The following is a 19,365-nucleotide window of genomic DNA, read 5'->3' on the forward strand; positions in this document are numbered from 1 at the left end:
GGATCGTGCACATCAGGTGACACAAATTTTTGGCCGCTCTGGGCACATCCAAGAATGAAAGGGAAAGCTCTGCAGGTACTGATTTGGGAGTTACGAATAAATTTTAGTAAGTAGACAAACTCGCGAACACAAAATCCACCAATAATGAAGATCAACTCTATATATGTATGATTGGACAACATTATTTGTAACAGCCGAAACCTGGGAGGGAAAACAAATGGCCATAAATAGAAGAGTGGATAAATTGTGGAATGTCCATTCAATGGAATTTTTGCAAAGAAGATGAACAAATTAGTACCATCTGCAACAATATGGATGAATCTCAAAAACATAAGGTTAGACAAAAAGGCAAAGAGGAGGCACTATGATTCCATTTATTTTATGTTTTTAAATATGCAAAACTAATTCATGGTGTTAGACATCAGGATAGTGGCTTCTCTGGGGAGAAGAGGGGTAATGACGGAAGAGGCATAAGGAAGGCCGCTGGTGTAACTAGAAGTGCTTTATTTTTCTATGGTGGTGAGTAGGTTCATTTTGTGAAAATTCATCAAGCAGTATATTCACAACATGTGCACTTTCTGATCGTGTTATATGCCAGTCTAAAATTAACAAAAGAGGGGAATTCCCTGGAGGTCCAGTGGTTAGGGATCCGCACTTCCACTGCAGGGGGCACGGGTTCGATCCCTGGTCGGGGAACTAAGATCCCACATGCCGCGCGGCGCAGCCAAAAACAAACAAAGAAAAAAACCCAACAACAATAACAGCAAAAAAAAAATCCTAAAGTAATAAAAAGAGAGAAAGAGAACACAGATATCTGAGCCATGTCCTGGAGCAAGAGAGCAGGAATGGGGTCTGATACACATGAGAAGAGACCATCCTTATTAGAAAAACTGGACTCTATTGTCCAGTTTCCTAATTGTAGCCAATCTGATACGTGACAAGTGGCATCTTGTTTGAAGTTGTGTTTCTCCACTACAATCGCTTCACAGCCACTCAGATTTCCTCCTGTGAATTGTCTTTACCTATCCATTGCCAGTTTATTCCTGCCTTGGGTTCCCCATCCTTTTCCTAAGGCTTTTGTTGAAGAAAGCATTTTATTGCCAGTTCAATATCTTTAATTTTTACAGTCCACTGATCTTCTGTTTCTCCTTGTATCCAGTTTAACAATTTATATCTTTTATAGAAATCAATCCATTTTCTCACGGGTTTCATATGTATTGTAATGTTTGTTCATAAATTTATTTTTTTAATTAATTAGTTAATTATTTTTTGGCTGTGTTGGATCTTCGTTGCTGTGCGCGGGCTTTCTCTGGTTGCGGTGAGCGGGGGCTACTCTTCGTTGCGGTGCACGGACTTCTCATTGCGGTGGCTTCTCTTGTTGCGGAGCATGTGCTCTAGGTGCACGGGCTTCAGTAGTTGTGGCACGTGGGCTCAATAGTTGTGGCTCGTGGGCTCTAAAGCACAGGCTCAGTAGTTGTGGTGCACGGGCTTAGCTGCTACGCGGCATGTGGGATCTTCCCGGACCAGGGCTCGAACCCGTGTCCCCTGCACTGGCAGGCGGATTCTTAACCACTGCACCACAAGGGAAGCCCTAAAAATTATTTTTAAAATCACTTGTCTCTATAGACATTTCTCCTTTTCATTCTGTACTTTATTTAAATATTTATTTACATCTTTTCTGATTTATCTTTTTCAGTCTTATCAGAGGCTTGCTAGCTTATTAATCTTTTCAAAGAACAACCTTTTGCTTTGTTAATCTTTGTTATTGATTTTTGTTCTCTATTTCCTTGATTTCTGATTTCTTGATTTTACTTTAGATTTATTACCTTTTTATTAGCTTCTGCTGTTAAATGCTTGTTAGTTTTCTTTCTTTGATTTTCCTCTTACTACTTAATTTTTAGCTAATGTATTTAAAGCTCTAAATTTTCATCTGAGTAATACTTTAATCATCTCCAATATTTTTGTCTTTTATTACAAAAATTTTTTTAGTTTTAAAATTATTCAAATATTTTAAATATACAGAAAAATATGGAAAACTTAACAAACACTTGTATACCTACCATCAAACTTATTCATTTTCATATTTTTCTGTAATTGAATTCCAGAATTGGCAACATTATTGCCCCCAAAATTTTACATATAGTGCTAGTTCGTCTGATATTATAATTGTTACCCCAATATTCTTTTTTAAAAAAATTTTTTATTTTATTTATTTATTTATTTATGGCTGTGTTGGGTCTTCGTTTCTGTGCTAGGGCTTTCTCTAGTTGCGGCAAGCGGGGGCCACTCTTCATCGCGTTGCGTGAGCCTCTCACTATCGCGGCCTCTCTTGTTGCGGAGCACAGGCTCCAGACGCACAGGCTCAGTAGTTGTGGTTCACGGGCCTAGTTGCTCCGCGGCATGTGGGATCCTCCCAGACCAGGGCTCGAACCCGTGTCCCCTGCATTAGCAGGCAGATTCTCAACCACTGCGCCACCAGGGAAACCCCCAATATCCTTTTAGTTCCACTTTTCCTGGCTTATATTTTTACCACACTTTATGTTCAACTTTATTTTTACTTTTTTTTTTTTCAGAAATGAATGCAATACAAAACATTTGGCTGAATTTTATAAAAATCCATTCTGGAATTTAATCTTTGGGATTACTGGCTTTAACCCAGGTGTTGTAATTACTGTTTAATTGTTGCTGTTTTTGTGATATATTACAACTAAGATTTCTAATTTTTAGAAGTTGTATGTCTTTGTTTCTTTTTTCCTACCTTCCTTTTTCTTTTTATCAATTCACATAAAATTGTGAGAAAGAATACAGAGAGATCCATGTATCTTTTACTCAGTTTCCCACAATGGTAACATCTTGCAAAAATATAGTACAATATCACAACCAGGGAATTGGCATTGGTGCAATCCACTGATCTTATTCAGATGTCCTCTCTTGTGTGTGTGTGCATGTGTATGTCTACGGTTCTGTATAATTTTATCCCTTGTGTAAGCTCATGTATCCACCACCACATTCAAGGTACAGAACAACTCCACCACCACAAGCATCCCTATATGCTGTGTTATAACCACATCACTACTTCCCACCCTGACCCCCATCCCTAGTGTCTGGAAAACACTACATCTGTTCCCCATTTCTAAAATTTTGCCATTTCAAAAATGTTATATAAATAGAATCATAATGCACCTTTTGGAATTGGCTTTTTTCATTCAACACAGTTCCCTGGAGATTCACATACCAATAGTTTATTCATTTCTATTGCTGAGTAGTGCGCCATGCTCTGTCTGGACCACAGTTTATTCAACCATTCACCCACTGAAGGACATCTGTGACGTTCCCAGCTTGGGAATATTATAAATAAAGTTGCTATGAACATTTGTGTACAGGTTTTTGTGTGAAATTAAGTTTTCATTTGTCGTCTGAGGGACTTGCAGTAGGATCAGGGGAGGAATGAGGCTACCTGGGCTGCACCTTAGCAAACGTTCACCACCCCCTCATTCTATCCCCATCCCGTCTGCAAGGTGATACATTTGTGTGTGTCTCAAGGCCATATTTTAGTTCTAGATTTTTACTAAGATACATTTTTGTTTTATTTGTAAGCTCTCTATCTCCTCAACAGTAAAATTTACTAAAGTTTTTTTCATGTACTCTTTCACATAACTCACACTGCCCTCCTGAACTTATTTTTCATTTAAAACTTTTTTTTTTTTTTTTTAGTGGTTTGAGAGACGGCCTATTTATTTATTTATTTATGGCCAGGTTGGGTCTTCGTTGCTGTGCACGGGTTTTCTCTAGTTGCAGCGAGCGGGGGCTACTCTTCGTTGCGGTGCGCAGGCTTCTCCTTGCAGTGGCTTCTCTTCTTGTGGAGCACGGGCTCTAGGCACGTGGGCTTCAGTAGCTGTGGCACGCGGGCTCAGTAGTTGTGGCGCATGGGCTTAGCTGCTCCGCGGCATGTGGGATCTTCCCCGACCAGGGCTTGAACCCATGTCCCCTGCACTGGCAAGCGGATTCTTAACCACTGTACCACCAGGGAAGCCCTGTAAATCTTTTAAGAACTTACAGGTCTGACAACACCTTTATTTCACACTCAAACTCTAAATAATGGTTTGGCTTAATATTCTGCCTTCTTGCCTTCTATGTTGTTATTGAAAAGTCTGAGATCTCATTCTTATCCCTTTCTAGATGATCTGCCCTTAGAAATTTCTTTTATCTTTGTTATATATAAATTTTAATTACAACCTATTGACCACCCCACTCTTTTCTATTCTGTTAGAGTTATTAAGCCCATCGGTAAAAGGTCTTATAGCTTTTCCTTTTTTCTGGGCAACTTTCAGTCATTAGTCTCTCAAATATTTCCTCTCTTGCCTCTATTAATTGTTTTCTTTTCTTCTGGCATTTTTTTTCATATGAACTTTGATCAAATAACCCTATTCTGTACATTGCTTAACTTTTGTTTTTTTTCCTTCTGTTTCTCAGGCCCTCAGAGTTTCTGAATGGTCGTCTGGCTCACCAGTTGGTTCTTCAACAGAATCCACCTGGCTGTTCAACCCATTTACTGAGACTTTTTTCAGTTTTTACATTCTGCCTTCTCTGAATTTCCATTTGGGTTTCTTTGTAACTTGCTGTTTTACTTCCTGTCTCCAATATCTTCCCTTATCTTTGGGAAATACACGATACATCTATTGAACATCTTGTGTCTAATTACACTTCATCAGGTAAGAGTCCTTCCATTGTTGTAGTTCCTTTATAGCAGTTGCCCTCCTAAGAAGTCTTGTGTATTTCCATATGAGTTCATGCTTCCTTAGGCATATTAACCACTTTGGCTGCTGATGGGTCTTTGGAGAAGGGGATAATGCCAAGGCCCTAACTTGTGCCCAACCTAGTAGTTTTATGTGGTGGGAGGGTGGGACATCGTCTCAGGGAAAAGAACCTCTGATGGAATAATCTGTACGTCTGTGCTTGAAGAAATACATAGATTCCCTCAGTTGTAATTATCTACCCCTCATGGAACTGGGAGGTCCGGAGGAATGCTCAAGATCTAAGCCCTCCCATGGTGGCTCCTTTGAGGCTGGTCTTCTAGTCCTACTTCCCCTGATTCACTGGCCAGCAGGTGCTTGTGTCTTTCCAGAAGCAACGCAGTGGGCACTGGCCTTCCCAGGCAATGTGGAAGAAAGAAAGCGGCATGCCCGAAAACCTCTCCTCCACTTTATCATCTGTTTCTTCCCCACATGGAGACCAAATCATTTTCAGTTGCCCGGGGGGTTCTCGGATATTTTTTATTATTAACTTGTCAGATCCATCAGCATCTCTCTGATTTCTCATCGTGTGTGCGGGGCTGGATTGAAGGGAAACAGCCAGCAGCCGACCTCTCATAAATTTCCTAAGAGAAAAGAGTTTGCTCATTTTGTAAACAATTTTCTACATTATAGTGATTTGAATACTGTAACTTTGTGTCCATTTTCTTTTTGATGAGATATAGTATGTGTGGTCTTTGAGTGAAAGTGAAAGATATTTATCCTGAAATATCTCTTAGAATGCATATGTCAAAGTTTGGAAACCAACTTTAGAGACACATACTGAATGGTGAGTAAATCACTGTAGATATAAAATTGCAGTGCTTCATTATAGTTCATGTAATAATTTCAAGAAGCTTTAGATTTTTAAAATATCTTCTTACTGAATCCATTTGTAATAAAGAGAGTGGTGGCTAATTTCAGAGTCTTGCAATGTTTTGCTATTCCTGTTCAGAAGAATAATTAGGTCTTTAGTAATAATCCCTTAAATGAATGACTTACAGCTATTTGAGCTATGTGAGATCTTTGGTGATGTTTTCATAACTAATAATGAGGCAATTTGAAGATACAATTTCAGTGTTTGGGAGAAAGTTCTTGAATAGAGAATTGAGATTCATCATTTCTGTTATTCCTCCCAGTAAAAAGTTAAATGAGGTCCAAGAGAGATCATCTGATTGTGGCTTGAATCCTCATGAAACTGAGGCATGAGTGTGTTATTTACAGAGAATGATGTTAATAGAGGGAGGTAGGCAGGAAATTTGTGGGCAAGCTTCTATCCATTTTAGAAATGGAAATACTGAATTCTAACACAGACACCTACAATTTCAGTTCTTCTTACCAAACTCTCTTTCCTGACTTATTAATATTTTCACTTAAAGAGTATTATCATTTTGGGACTTCCCTGGTGGTGCAGTGGTTAAGAATCCGCCTGCCAATGCAGGGGACACGGGTTCGAGACCTGGTCCGGGAAGATCCCACATGGCGTGGAGCTACTAAGCCCATATGCCACAACTACTGTGCCTGCGCTCTAGAGCCCACGAGCCACAACTACTGAGCCCTCGTGCCACAACTACTGAAGCCTGTGCGCCTAGAGCCCATGCTCCACAACAAGAGAAGCCACTGCAATAAGAAGCCCGCGCACCGCAACGAAGAGTAGCCCCCCGCTCGCTGTAACTAGAGAAAGCCTGCGCACAGCAACGAAGACCCAACGCAGCCAAATAAATAAATTAATTAATTTTTTTAAAAAAGAGTATTAGCATTTTACCTCATTCTTTAGAAACTTTGAAAATAACCAGGTCTTTTTCTATAACTACGATGGAGGAAACTATCAAACCGATATGTGAATGCCCAATGGTACTAAGCTTTCAACTGCAAACTGCTTAAGCACTACTAGTTCTCATGTGTCTAAAATCTTTCCATTCCTTGGGCAACAAAGATTTAATCTCCAGTTTTTAAAATCTGTTTTTCTTAGAAATATTTAAATTTTATTCCTTTGTCTTTTATTTTCCAAGAAAGAAGATTAACACAATTCTCCCCTGAACAAAGACTTTTGGATATTTTAGCCCGCTTCCCAGAATGCCATCTGATAATATGACAAGAGGAAATGTAGTGTATGAAAAAGTGTTTGTCTAGGATACTGTAGTGGGCACTGTTGTTTTCTGAGCCAATGCCCCTTCTTCTTTTTACCCTTCCTAACAGAACTCAGGGAGTATTCAGGTAACCAACCCTCCCTCCTTGGGACTTATTGGATGGTAACCCCACCCTAGCTCCTCAGCTAGACTGTGATTAGATGAAAATAGTTGACCTATGATATTCTACTGGACAAGCCTTTATGGTCCAGGGGTTGGCAATCCCAGATAGCTGAACTTAGCTCAATCAGACCATGTTCTGTGGCCCATGCTGGGGTGCTGGTGGGCGGGGAATAGTTTTTACTTTCTCTCCCAAAACAGCAATGAACAAAGAAACCACTGTATCTATCTTGTGACCCTAATGGAAGCAGCCTCCAAGCAAAGCTGATGCATTGTGAATGGAATTGGCTGAAAAGGAAAGAATCTGGGTTTTTGATGACAAGTCTTAGTTGCTGAAGCAACCAATGCAGGTGTCCATTCCTATTTTTGTTTAAGCCATTTAGAGCTGGTGTGCCTATTAGTTGTGGCTGAACAGAGCTGATTCAGCCAAAATCAGATGACTTTGATGGGAGTTTAGCCTCTGCTACAAAGTTGGTGACCTTTGAGAAGTACTTTCTCTCCATTTGATTTTCTATATTTGTAAAATAATATCTCATGTCTATCTCAGTGGATGGAGTATAAAAAGGAAGATAAAAAAATGATATATATAATATATAAAAGAGCAACAGTAGTAGAAAAAGTATATAAGTTCTCAAATCTTGAATACTAGTAGGCACTAATAAAATGAAAATCAGTCTTAAATGTGCATGTATGGTGGCCAAGTTGTGACCACTGTGGTCCATATTTATTTATTATTCTATTATTATGTAAGAAATATAGATTGGGTGAGACCAGCAATTAATTCCACCCAAGAGCAAACGTTCCAACGATAATAAAATATATTTTGCAGAAGGGTAGTGCAGTCACTCATCCCCATCATCCCCATCATCCTCATCATCTTCATCATCCCCATCATCCTCAACATCCCCATCATCCTCATCACCCTCAACATCCCCATCATCCTCAACATCCCCATCATCCCCATCATCCTCAACATCCCCATCATCCTCAACATCCCCATCATCCCCATCATCCCCACCATCCCCACCATCCCCATCATCCCCACCATCCCCATCATCCTCACCATCCCCACCATCCTCATCATCCCCATCATCCCCACCATCCCCATCATCCCCACCATCCTCAACATCCCCACCATCCCCACCATCCCCATCATCCTCAACATCCCCATCATCCCCAACATCCCCATCATCCCCAACATCCCCATCATCCCCATCATCCCCACCATCCCCACCATCCCCATCATCCCCACCATCCCCACCACCCCCATCATCCTCACCATCCCCACCATCCCCACCATCCCCACCATCCCCATCATCCCCACCATCCTCACCATCCCCACCATCCCCACCATCCCCACCATCCCCACCATCCTCACCATCCCCACCATCCCCACCATCCCCACCATCCCCATCATCCTCAACATCCCCATCATCCCCAACATCCCCATCATCCCCAACATCCCCATCATCCCCATCATCCCCACCATCCCCACCATCCCCACCATCCCCATCATCCCCACCATCCCCACCACCCCCATCATCCTCACCATCCCCACCATCCCCACCATCCCCACCATCCCCACCATCCCCATCATCCTCACCATCCCCACCATCCCCACCATCCCCACCATCCCCACCATCCCCATCATCCTCACCATCCCCACCATCCCCACCATCCCCATCATCCCCATCATCCCCATCATCCCATCATCCTCAACATCCCCATCATCCTCATCATCCCCATCACTACCATCATCATCACTACTGTTAATTAACAGTGATTGCTCAGGAGCTGTTCTTAAAGTTGTTAATCCTCAAAATAACCTTATGAAGTAGATAGTATTGCAACATTGTGGCAGCTTAAAATCACAATTCAAATTCTTTGACATTCCTACAATTGAGAGGTGGAGTCTTTGTCCTCTCCTCTTGATTCTGGGCTGCCCTTGATTCTGGGCTGTGACTTTCTTGTAACCAACTGATTCTAGGAAAGGTCATGCAGCTTCCACCAACTCTTCTGGGACACCTGCCCTGAGGGAAGCCAGCTGCCAGTCAAGAATTCCATCTATCCTGAGATCCATGCTGAGGAGACAACATGCAGTTGCTTGGTCAATGGCACCAGCTACAATCTCAGCTGACGGCCACTCTCAGCTGCCAGTCATGTGAATGAGGCATCTTCTTGTCCAGCTGAGCTGACATGACTGCAACCTCAGTTTCATGACCACAACCCCTAGTGAGAACTGCCCAGCCATGCCCTTCCCGAGTCATGACCTACAAAATTGTAAGCAAAGTAAAATGATTGTGCTGGGACAGACCTCCATTTTACAGGTGAGAAAATTAAGGCATCCTCAAAAGCCAAAGATATATTCTGACCATGAGTCTGCTCAGTTCCCTCTCCTTTGTGCATAAGCCAATCAGCCACGAATTTTAGAAGGCTTTTCCAACTTTGCAGCCTCTTTAAAACTCTAAGCAACAAGTTACCTTTTTTCCCCCCTGCATCACTCAGTTGTAAACACCCAGATAAAGAAGGAAAGAGAATACTATCAGAAACAACTAGGTAGATAATTATCTGGAACAACTGAACACTCAGTTTTAGAACATGAAGTCAAAGTCATCAGGTATCTCCATCAACCCAGCTCCTCCTCTTAATTTCTCTATTTATATTCATGGTCTCTTATTCCTGCCTTATGTGTTGCTCTTGCACCATTAGAATTCAATCCTTTGAAAGCAGCAGTCCTGTCTACTGTGCTGACTGCTCTGTTCCCAGCGCCCAGCCCACTGACAGCTACTAGGACTCAACACGTGCTGAGAGTAAGTTGACTGTGTACATGTCAATCTCAGTTGACATGTACACACTGCTATATTTAAAATGGATAACCAACAAGGACCTACTGTATAGCACAGGGAACTCTGCTCAATGTTATGTAACAACTTAAATGGGAAAAGAATTTGAAAAAGAATAGATACAAGTATATGTATAACTGAACCACTTTGCTGTGCACCTGAAACTATCACAACATTGTTAATCAACTATACTCCATTATAAAATAAAAAGTTAAAAAAACAAAAGTAAATTGATTAATACAACATTGTAAATCAACTATACTTCAATTGTTTTTTAAAAAAGAGTGAATTGAATGAAGGCCAGAAGTCATGGTCACTTTCAACATTTTTCTTTCCCTCCATCGAACTGTAGATCATAAATGGAGAACATTGTTCAGGTCTATTCTTCCCCTTGTTGACTCTACCCCAAATTAAGCAATTCATTTCTTCACCCCTGCAGTTAATGATGAGGCTTTCTGCCTTCAGACGTTTCACTCTTCCAATCTATCCCGTCTATTATTGCTCTAAAAACGTTAGTGGCTTTCACTGCTTGCCAGATGGAAAGCCAAGTCCCTCAAGGCCTTTCACCAGTCGACCTCAGCTCTGCTCCGATGCCTCCCCACGACTCTCCTGTGTGTTCCTAGATGACACCCAAGTGGACCACTTGCTCTTCCCAGGACAAATGGACAAGTTTCTAACTTCAGACGACTACTTCCCTGACTTTTCTTTTCCAAAATCCTCACCCATTAAAAAGCCAACCAATTCATCAAGGCCCATCTCAAATGTCACTTTAGTAAAGAACTCTTCCCTGATCCCCACACCATATATCGTCTCCATTCTCTGAACTCCTATGGCATTTTACAGTACTTTTAAGACAGTTATTATATTCCTCTTTGATGTCTGGGTTTTATGTACATATACCTTCTACTGTAGGTACTTAATGAGGTTTGAGAATAGGTCATACTCATTTCTTTAATCCTATGAATCATATGGTCTAGCAAGGTATTAACCATGATAGAACTCAGTAAGTATTTAATTAACTGAATGAACTTTCAGGGAAGTTACACTTAAAGGACTCCTCCAATTTGAAGCAGATAAAACAATTAAGTTAAAAAATACCCATCCTAATAAAGGTTAATAGGGGAAAAGCTTTCCTGATAAGTGATCCCAGTAGACTGACTACATTAAAAATTAAAGTCAAGGTAAAATCTCAATATGCCACTCAACTGTGCCAGTGTTGCATTGTTTTCTAAGCTGTTCAATGACTAAATGGAAATTTTAAATCATTTGAATACAATTTTAAAGTGGGGAAGACACAACCACCTGGAAGTCAAAAAGGAAAAAAGTGACAAATCTGGATACATATAAATTTCAACTTCTACACAGTAAAAAATGCCATAAATGAAAATCAAAATACAAATGACCTATTAGGAAAAAATATTTCTAACATATAGCACAGTCCAAGAGTCAAATTCCTTAACTTTCAAGGAAAATCAGTAAGAAGAAAAACAAACATCCCAAGAGAAAATAGGCAGAATAAGCAGAAGAAGAAATACAAATGGCCAAAAAATATATAAAAACATAATCAGCCACATTCAAGGTAAAGATGTGCAAATAAATCATTACCCTTTTTTAGGAAAGTCATTTGGCAATGCTTGTTAAGATTAAAAAAGCACATGGTCTTTGAGTTAGCTATTCCACTTTGAAGCATGTACCCTACAGATATATTCAGACAAGAAAAAAGAGCTGTGTGAAAAAGTACAGTAATTGCATCACAAGAAACAACTGGAAACAACCAAAGGGAGAAAACAAATCAACCAAAGTTATTGTTACACACCGTGCAACCATTCACGATAGGAGGCTAAGCTAAGCCTCTTAAAATGGAAAGGCTTCCAAGAAGAATTAAACGAAAATAGGTAAAGCACAGAACAAACAGTATTCTGTTAAGATCTCATTTGAGTTTTTAAAAATAACAAAAGGGCAGGCATATACATCCATATATGCCTATGCATGAGTGAAGTATTTCTGGAAAGATATACTTGAAACTGTTTCCTCATAGTTGGGGGAGGGACAGAGGATTTTCTTTATATTTTACCACTTTCTGCTGTATTCTTTCTTTCTTCCTTCCTTCCGTTCTTCCTTTCCTTCTTTCCTTCTTTCTTTCTTTCTTCCTTTCTTCTTTCTCCTTCCTCCCTTCCTTCCTTTCTTTGTCTTTCTTTTTTCCTTTCAAATAAACCACATGCATACTTTACTTTTATAACAAGAAGGAAATTTAAATTATTTTTGAATTTGTCCACTTCTTTTCCTTTGGCCTTTTTGCCAAAATTTGCAGCCTTACCTTTGGTGCTAAACGTCCCCCTTTGCAGAGTCCCTGTCATGGTTTGTGGGGACATGTCTGATCAGTGGCAGTTGTGGAAAGGGCTTCTACATCAGAGCTCTTCAGAAGTAAGAGAGCTACGCTGAGTCCTGAGAGCCACAGGATAAATGTAAACACATGCCCACACCGAGGGCAGACAAGGAATTTTAAAGGGAAACAAGAGCAAGACGGGAAGAGAGAGTGCCTGGTAAATCGCATCCCAGCTTATCTCCTGGGCACTTCCAGTAGCTCAACTTGAAAAGAAAAGGAGCCAGACCCCACCCTGTAGGTGAAAGCTATTATTCTTCCCGCCTCTCAGAAGAGGCACCTTTCCAAAGACAGCTCAGGGGTGGGATGGAAGAGGGACCTGCCAAAGAGCTCCCACCTGGACGTTTTATGGGACAAACGTGCAGCTAGAGAGTCAATGAGGTGGGGCGTCCACGCAGCTCTGCAGACACGTGCCTCTGGCCATACAGAAAAGAAAACAGAGAAATGTCCCCAGACTGTGTTCCATCAAGAACAGTAAAAGCTCCTTGGGAACGAGTGATGCCGTGATGCCGCGAGGCCCAGCCTGGTGATGATGTCGGCTCAGCGTGAGAACCGTGGGGACACAGCGGGGCTGGAGCCGCGAAGCTGTCAGCTCATCCTGTCATTGCGAACGCCTTAGGTGGGCTTTCCCCGGCGTCGGTCTTCTCTGTCCACAAACCACAGGAGGTGTAACGTGAGCTCCAAACAGACAACGATCACGGCTCCTGAGACAGCGAACAGCACACTTGCCAGGGACGGAGGCTTTGTATCTAACTTTGAAAAGGGGGCCCAGCCAACCAGCTGCACCCTCGTCAGGGTGGCCACAGGCTGAGCCGCAGTCCCCAAAACAAAAGGCGTGATCAGTGTCTACCTCCAGCAAAAGGAGCTCAAACGAGACTTGGTCACAAATGACAGGCCACACGGGTGAGAAGGAGAGGGCAGAGGGAGACACTTGCGCGGTCCGACAGCACCAGGCACCGGGGAGGTGATGCACGGAGGCGACGGGACGACAATACTGGCAGCGGCTGGTATACACCGTGTTCATCCTCCATTCGTGGTCCCGCAGCATTGTGCCCATGCCTCTGCTTTGACACGTATCCTAGATTGTAATCATCCACGTACATTTGCTCCCTCCCAAAGCGAGGACGCCTTCAAGGTCAGAGCGTGCCCTTGATAAGTCAGTGAGTGAAAACACTTCTCCCAGGGTGAGTTGCAATCTGCTTTGTGCTTTCCTCAGGCCGTCATCAAGGCTGGAAGAAATCAAAGCCCAGAGCTCCCAGCGGGGTCTGCAGAATGGACGCCGCCAGCAGAAAGAGGAGGAAGACCTAAGAAGCCTTCCTCTCCTCTCAGGAGCCCATGCGCGTGCGCAGGGACCTTGGTACTGATACCTTTCAGCTGCTCCCACCGCAGGTTATTCTAAACCCCCTGGCATCCCGGCCCTAAACTGAGGAAGGAGAAAGTCAGAGAGCAGAGTGGTCCCACGAGAAGCATGACAGCAAGGGCTGGTAAACGAGAGCTGCAGGGGTGAAGGGGCTGGGGAGATGACAAGTGTCTACCTGCTCCTTAAATGTGCGAGATCAGGCATCAGAGTGAAGGCAAGTCCATAGGACGACCAAGCAGCAACACGGGTCAGCAAGGCAGGGGGCCCATGGCCTCAGGGTTCCACCAGGCACGCCCCCAGATCCCCAGAGAGGGGTCTTACTGAAGTTCAGGGAACTGCACTCACTGAAATTCCCTGCAAAATCTTGCGTGTGGGTGCATTTGCATGGAAATAGGGTCCACAGATTTCATGAGAGTCTAAAAAAGCCTTGTGATTTTAAAAAAGAAAAAAAAGGGATTAACGTGCATATGAATCACTTGGAGATCTTGTTAAAATGAAGTTGTGGTTCGCACGCCGGGGTGGGCCTGAGACTCCGCCCTCCAACCAAATCTGGATGACTCTGATGTTGCCGGTTGACAGTCCACACCTTGAGTAGCAGGCACCTGACTGGGGAGCCCTACGTGCTGAAACCTGAAGCCTCCGGATCGCCCCGCCGCCGGCACCCACAGGATTCAGCGTGACACCGACTGACCTGGATGTTAGCACATGTGGCAAGAAACACCCGACACGAGACAAGCACAGACAGGTATTACTGGCACTTCCTAAACGCCTCTGGAGTTTAGGACCAGTTCATCATAAATATGGAAGACCTAGGAGACTGCCTTCCATCACTGCTGAAAAAAGAGAACCTGGAGTCCCAGGTGTCTGGGCCCTTCTCATTAGTTCAGAAGGAAATCGAGCAAAGAGAGAGTTTCCCCTCATTCTGGCTTTCACCGACCACCTCTGGGAAGCTGGCAAGAAAAGCAAGGATGGTCAAGTGACCTCATTTTGTTTATAGAGAGCATGCGTGGTGCTGAATATCTATGCCTATGAAAGATCAGATTGAACCTTCCCGGGCAAACCGAAGCCCGGCGGGCAGCAAGTTCCACTGGCAAACACTGACCATACAGAGCGAGTCTTAGCCCTCTCGGCCTGGCTGGGCTTTCGGCCACCAAGCAGGGCACTGAGGGCTGAGCAGTGCTGAGATCCGGTCCTGAGACAGGAAGTCTGCCGGGGAAAGTAGAAAGCTCAGGATCTGACAGCCAAATTGTGCATCAGCAGCTCTATCCCCAGTACACAAAGTATCATAAAGACTGAAATCCAAATTGAAGTCTAAAAATAGCACAATGAAAATATTTCCTTCCTTCCCTCCACCAGAGAGCAAAGCAGCTGACATCAATATCCTCAGGGCACAACTGACTTCTCCGGGTTTACATGGAAAGAACGATTACACAACTGCCCTTTCTCACCATCAGACCTCCCGTCCCAGGAAATAAGGAAGGGAAAGCAATTACACTGTTGCTGAAAACCTATAATGGATATGTGATTACGATTATTAATGTGGAAAGAAAGAGACAGACTGCTGAGCTGCAAGCAACCACTAAGTGAATCTGCATGAGATTCCAAGAGGGGGATTAATTTTTTGTTTTCTTTTCATCTCTCAGCCAGTCATTGGAATGTGACCCCAAACTTTAAGCATGGCCTGTCACATCCTTATCAGTATTCACTGCCACTGCACTGTGGTCACATTATCTCCCCTGGATTCCCAAGTGACAGGCTCCTTGCTGTAGGGGATTGTTTTCTCTTTGCCTCTAAAGGGGAGGAGGGTGTGGCAGAGAACTGACTTGTCAGGTGCAGGAAATTAACTAATTTTCAAGACGACAGAAAGACATTTTGTAGCAAATATTTACTTCTCTGTTTCTTTCCTACTGATATCGAACATACATTATCTAATCCGGAGGATGCTGGATTTACAATCCCTCTGAACAAAGGGATGTTATGGCTCATTCTAAAGAAATAATGCTGTCAATTCCTTCAGCCCCTGGTGAGAACACTACTGTGGCAGGAAGTCCATTTGTCGTAAAAGAATAGAATGGATAGTGAGGGGTGCAGGTAGAGAGGAGAGTGTGAGATTTCTCTGACTTTATATGGCACCCTGAAAACCCGTTGTTCCCCTATACCACTTACCTATTCATCGAATTTCCAATTACTATCTGGCTCAGGGTCCATATAAACATGGCAGCTTCATCCAAAGTGGGCCATTAGAACTGGAGATCCCCAGGGGGGAAGGGTGGGAACAGGGATGCTGGGTGAGGAGGAGACCCAGAGGTCTCCTCTGGTGTGTATCAGAGGGTGTATATCACCCTCTCTGTGCCTGGTGGGGCTCTAGGCACTTTTCACGCATTATTTCATCCTGTTGTACGATTTCACCGTGAGGTGAGTATTACTACGATGATGCCCTCAACTTTACACATCAGCACAGGGACTCGAGATTCTGCTGTTTGCTCAGAGTTACGAGCTAGCTAGTTGGAGGAGCTGAGGCTGAATGCCATCCCGATGACAAAACCCATGACCTGATGGCACCAGATTTTCACTCATCTTATGAGAAATATTTAGTCTCCCTTCTCCGCCTGGGAAATGCGATTTCCTATTCTATACTGAAACCAAACAAAATACAAAATACATTTCCTATTCTATACTGAAACCAAACAAAATACACAGACTCATCTGACTGCTTTCAAATACACTGCATAAGACCCATAAAGCCACTCTTACTCTTAGGTAATTTTTTTGTGGTAGACCTTGCTCATTTTTTTGTGCAAATCTAGGAACCTTTCTCTTGAGATGACAAGAATAATCGTAGTTGTTGTAAATGGTAACAGACAAAATGGGCATTCATTATTATGTGCAAAACTCAGCATTTCCCTAGGCTGCCTGTCACAAAAACAAAGGTTTCAACTGAAAACTATTTAAAAATTCTATATACATACACACACATGCACATATGTGTTATGAAACTTTTTTATCTAATCCTTATTATTCTTTCCTGGACTCTAATATTCAGCCTTTTTCAATAATAATAGCAATAATAATTATAATTATTATGTTATAAATAATATTATTATTGCAAATAATAATAATAATGGCAACAAACATTTACTGAGCATGTGCCATCACTGGTGAAAACAGGCTTCACGTATCTCATTTAATCTGTGCAATAGCTCTGTGAGGAACATTACTATTATATTTCTTTTTATAAACAAGAAAACTGAGATTAAATAATTTCCCAAGGTCACTAAACTAGAAAGGATAGAGGAGACCTGGATTAGATCATCTGACCCAGAACCATCTTCTTGGCGGTGCATCATCCGTCTTCCCAAACCCCCATCCGACCGGGTCCTGGCCAGACACTGGCCCTGAACCGACAACGTTTTGCTGTCACCAGCTGTCCTGGCCAGCTCTTCATCCAGCTCACGTGCTACCTTTTCTTGCCACCTTCCCTTGACCCCCTCCACGTGCAGAACCAGCTGGCACTGTCACCTTGCCTTAGACCTCAAGAAGCAGCCCTGTCTCAGCCACGAGACAGCGAGCTCCCCCAGGGCAGGTCTCCCTTCCCTGCCCACCCAGCCCGGTGTCGGGTGCACCGTGAATGCTACACATTCCCATCCCACAAGCCCATCCACGGGGACCACGGTTCTGTCCCCTCCCCACCCAACAGTGACGAGAGAAACATTGTCAAGATCTTCTGAGTGACATTTCTTCATACCCATAACAATAATTTTGAACTTTCCCCCTCTTCTCTGGTTTTGTTATGCTAAAGGAGCCCCCAATCCATCAAACCACACTCAAAATGCTATTTTCTAGTATTTTAATCACATCACCCAATTTCTTCACCTTCCCCCCGCATATTCTGTTCTATGTTCCCTGGTACATGTGTAACTTACTTTAAAAGTAATTAAAATGTCGGCATTTATAAAATATATAAAATAGAGGCGGCTGGTTTAATCACAAAAGGGTTGACTGCAAAGTTCTTTCAAGTACTTATCTTTCCTGACAGATCTATCTGTTTGTTCAAAGATCAGTAATGACTTGAGTCTGTCAGGCAGACTCGGGGTCAAGCTGCTCAGGTTTGAATCCCGGCTCTGCCCCTCACGAGCATGTGACTGTGGGCAAGTGACTTAACCTCTCTATGCCTCAGTCACCTCATCTGTAAAGCGGGGATAATGACAGCATCTGCCTCACTGGATTGCGAAGATAAAATGAGTTAAAATACAGAAAGCGCTAAGAACAATGCCTGGACGTGGTGGGTACAACTACCGATACTTCTACTGTCATCACCTGCATTACAAGGCCCTCCGGGATCAGGGCTCTATGTGCCAGGTATGAGTTCACTGCCTTTCAGCTCCAAACCTATGCCTCACTGCCTGCTCTGCAAACGTTTAGCTGGGCCCTTTAAAAAATTCTCCTTTGTTGGTAGAGGGAGGTGGGGAGACTTTCTAAGAGGAGGCAGTTTCCTTCCTTGTTCCAGTGGGCTCTCAGCAGGCTCCTAAGGGGATGGCTTCCCTAGACCCTGCCCCCAGAGCACACAGAGCCGCCGCAGTGCCCAGCTCCCGGAGCGCCTGTGGTTTCCCAATTCCCAGCTCTTGCAGTGGGGCTGGTTTCCCCAGTGCTCAGCTTCCGTGGCTTCTGCTGAACCAGGATGCTTCACACACAGCTTCCCCAGCGTCTGGCTCCTGCTGTGTGGACGGCTTCTCCTGCACAAGCCTCTCCAGCACGCACAGCTGCTCCAGCACCTGCATGTCAGCGGCTCCCAGGAGCCAACAGTTACCCTGCAAACTCCTTCAAGCCCTTCGTTAGCAGACTGCCTCTGGTGAGACAACTCCCCATGAACAGTCTTCTTTGGAACCCTGGAAGGTGGGTCCCAGAAAGTTCCAGGTAGACGCCTGACGGCAAGTGCACTGATGCAAGACTTGGCACTCCAGACAGCATCGTCATGCCCTCTTTAAGGAGGTCTGCATCTTAGCCTGGGGGCAGGGAGTTCCCGATCTTAGCCCTGTGGGTGGTGGCTAAGTTCTCTTTACCTCTTCCTGGTTGGTCCTCCATTACTCCAATCCTTTGTTGTAATGAATAATTCTTTGTATTATGCTATCCATGTTCAAGTTACTTGTTTGGGTTCTGTCTCCTGATCAGACCTTGACTGAAACACTCTCTGCCCTCATCTCCTTGCCCTTACTGGGAACCAGCCGGTACCCTCAGCCTTCTTTTTGTTTCATGCTCTCCAAGTCGGTTCTTGTCTTTTAAGATATTTTTTTCATTTTCCAGAATGTCCTGAAATGCCACCAAGCCTTCACATAGCTGGTTCCTCTGAGTCACTTTCCAGAGTTTGCAACCAGCAGTTTTCCAACCCAGGCCCTACAAACCTCAGTCACCATCCAGCACATGGGCCTGTTTCACTTTCTTCACAGCACTTATCACTGCTATGAATTATCTTATTCTTTCTTCCGCCTCCTTCCCTAATTAAATGCAAGTTCTGTGACAGCAAAGACTGTCCTTGTATTGTTTACTACTAGAGCCCCAGGGAACAGTTGTCAGATATGAAAGCACTTGATAGAGAGTTGTATGAAAAAGATGAGAAGGAAGAATAAGAAAGGTTTAAAAAGAAAAAAAAAGAAAAAAAAAGGAAGGATCTGGTTCCCAGCCGTAATGCTCCTGATCTAATGAATTGCTTCTAATACCCATTCGTCCAGTCACTGCTGCCTCA

The 19,365-nt window shown here is 43.4% G+C and overlaps 1 protein-coding gene across 1 annotated transcript in view; it reads right to left on the minus strand.

Annotated features, from left to right (window-relative positions):
• Positions 1-19,365, minus strand: part of DISC1 (DISC1 scaffold protein) — a 353,386-nt gene that overhangs the window by 35,659 nt on the left and 298,362 nt on the right. The gene's annotated exons all lie outside the window — the stretch shown is intronic.

This window comes from Balaenoptera musculus, chromosome 16 (assembly GCF_009873245.2).
Source record: "Balaenoptera musculus isolate JJ_BM4_2016_0621 chromosome 16, mBalMus1.pri.v3, whole genome shotgun sequence".
NCBI classification, from domain to species: Eukaryota; Metazoa; Chordata; class Mammalia; order Artiodactyla; family Balaenopteridae; genus Balaenoptera; species Balaenoptera musculus.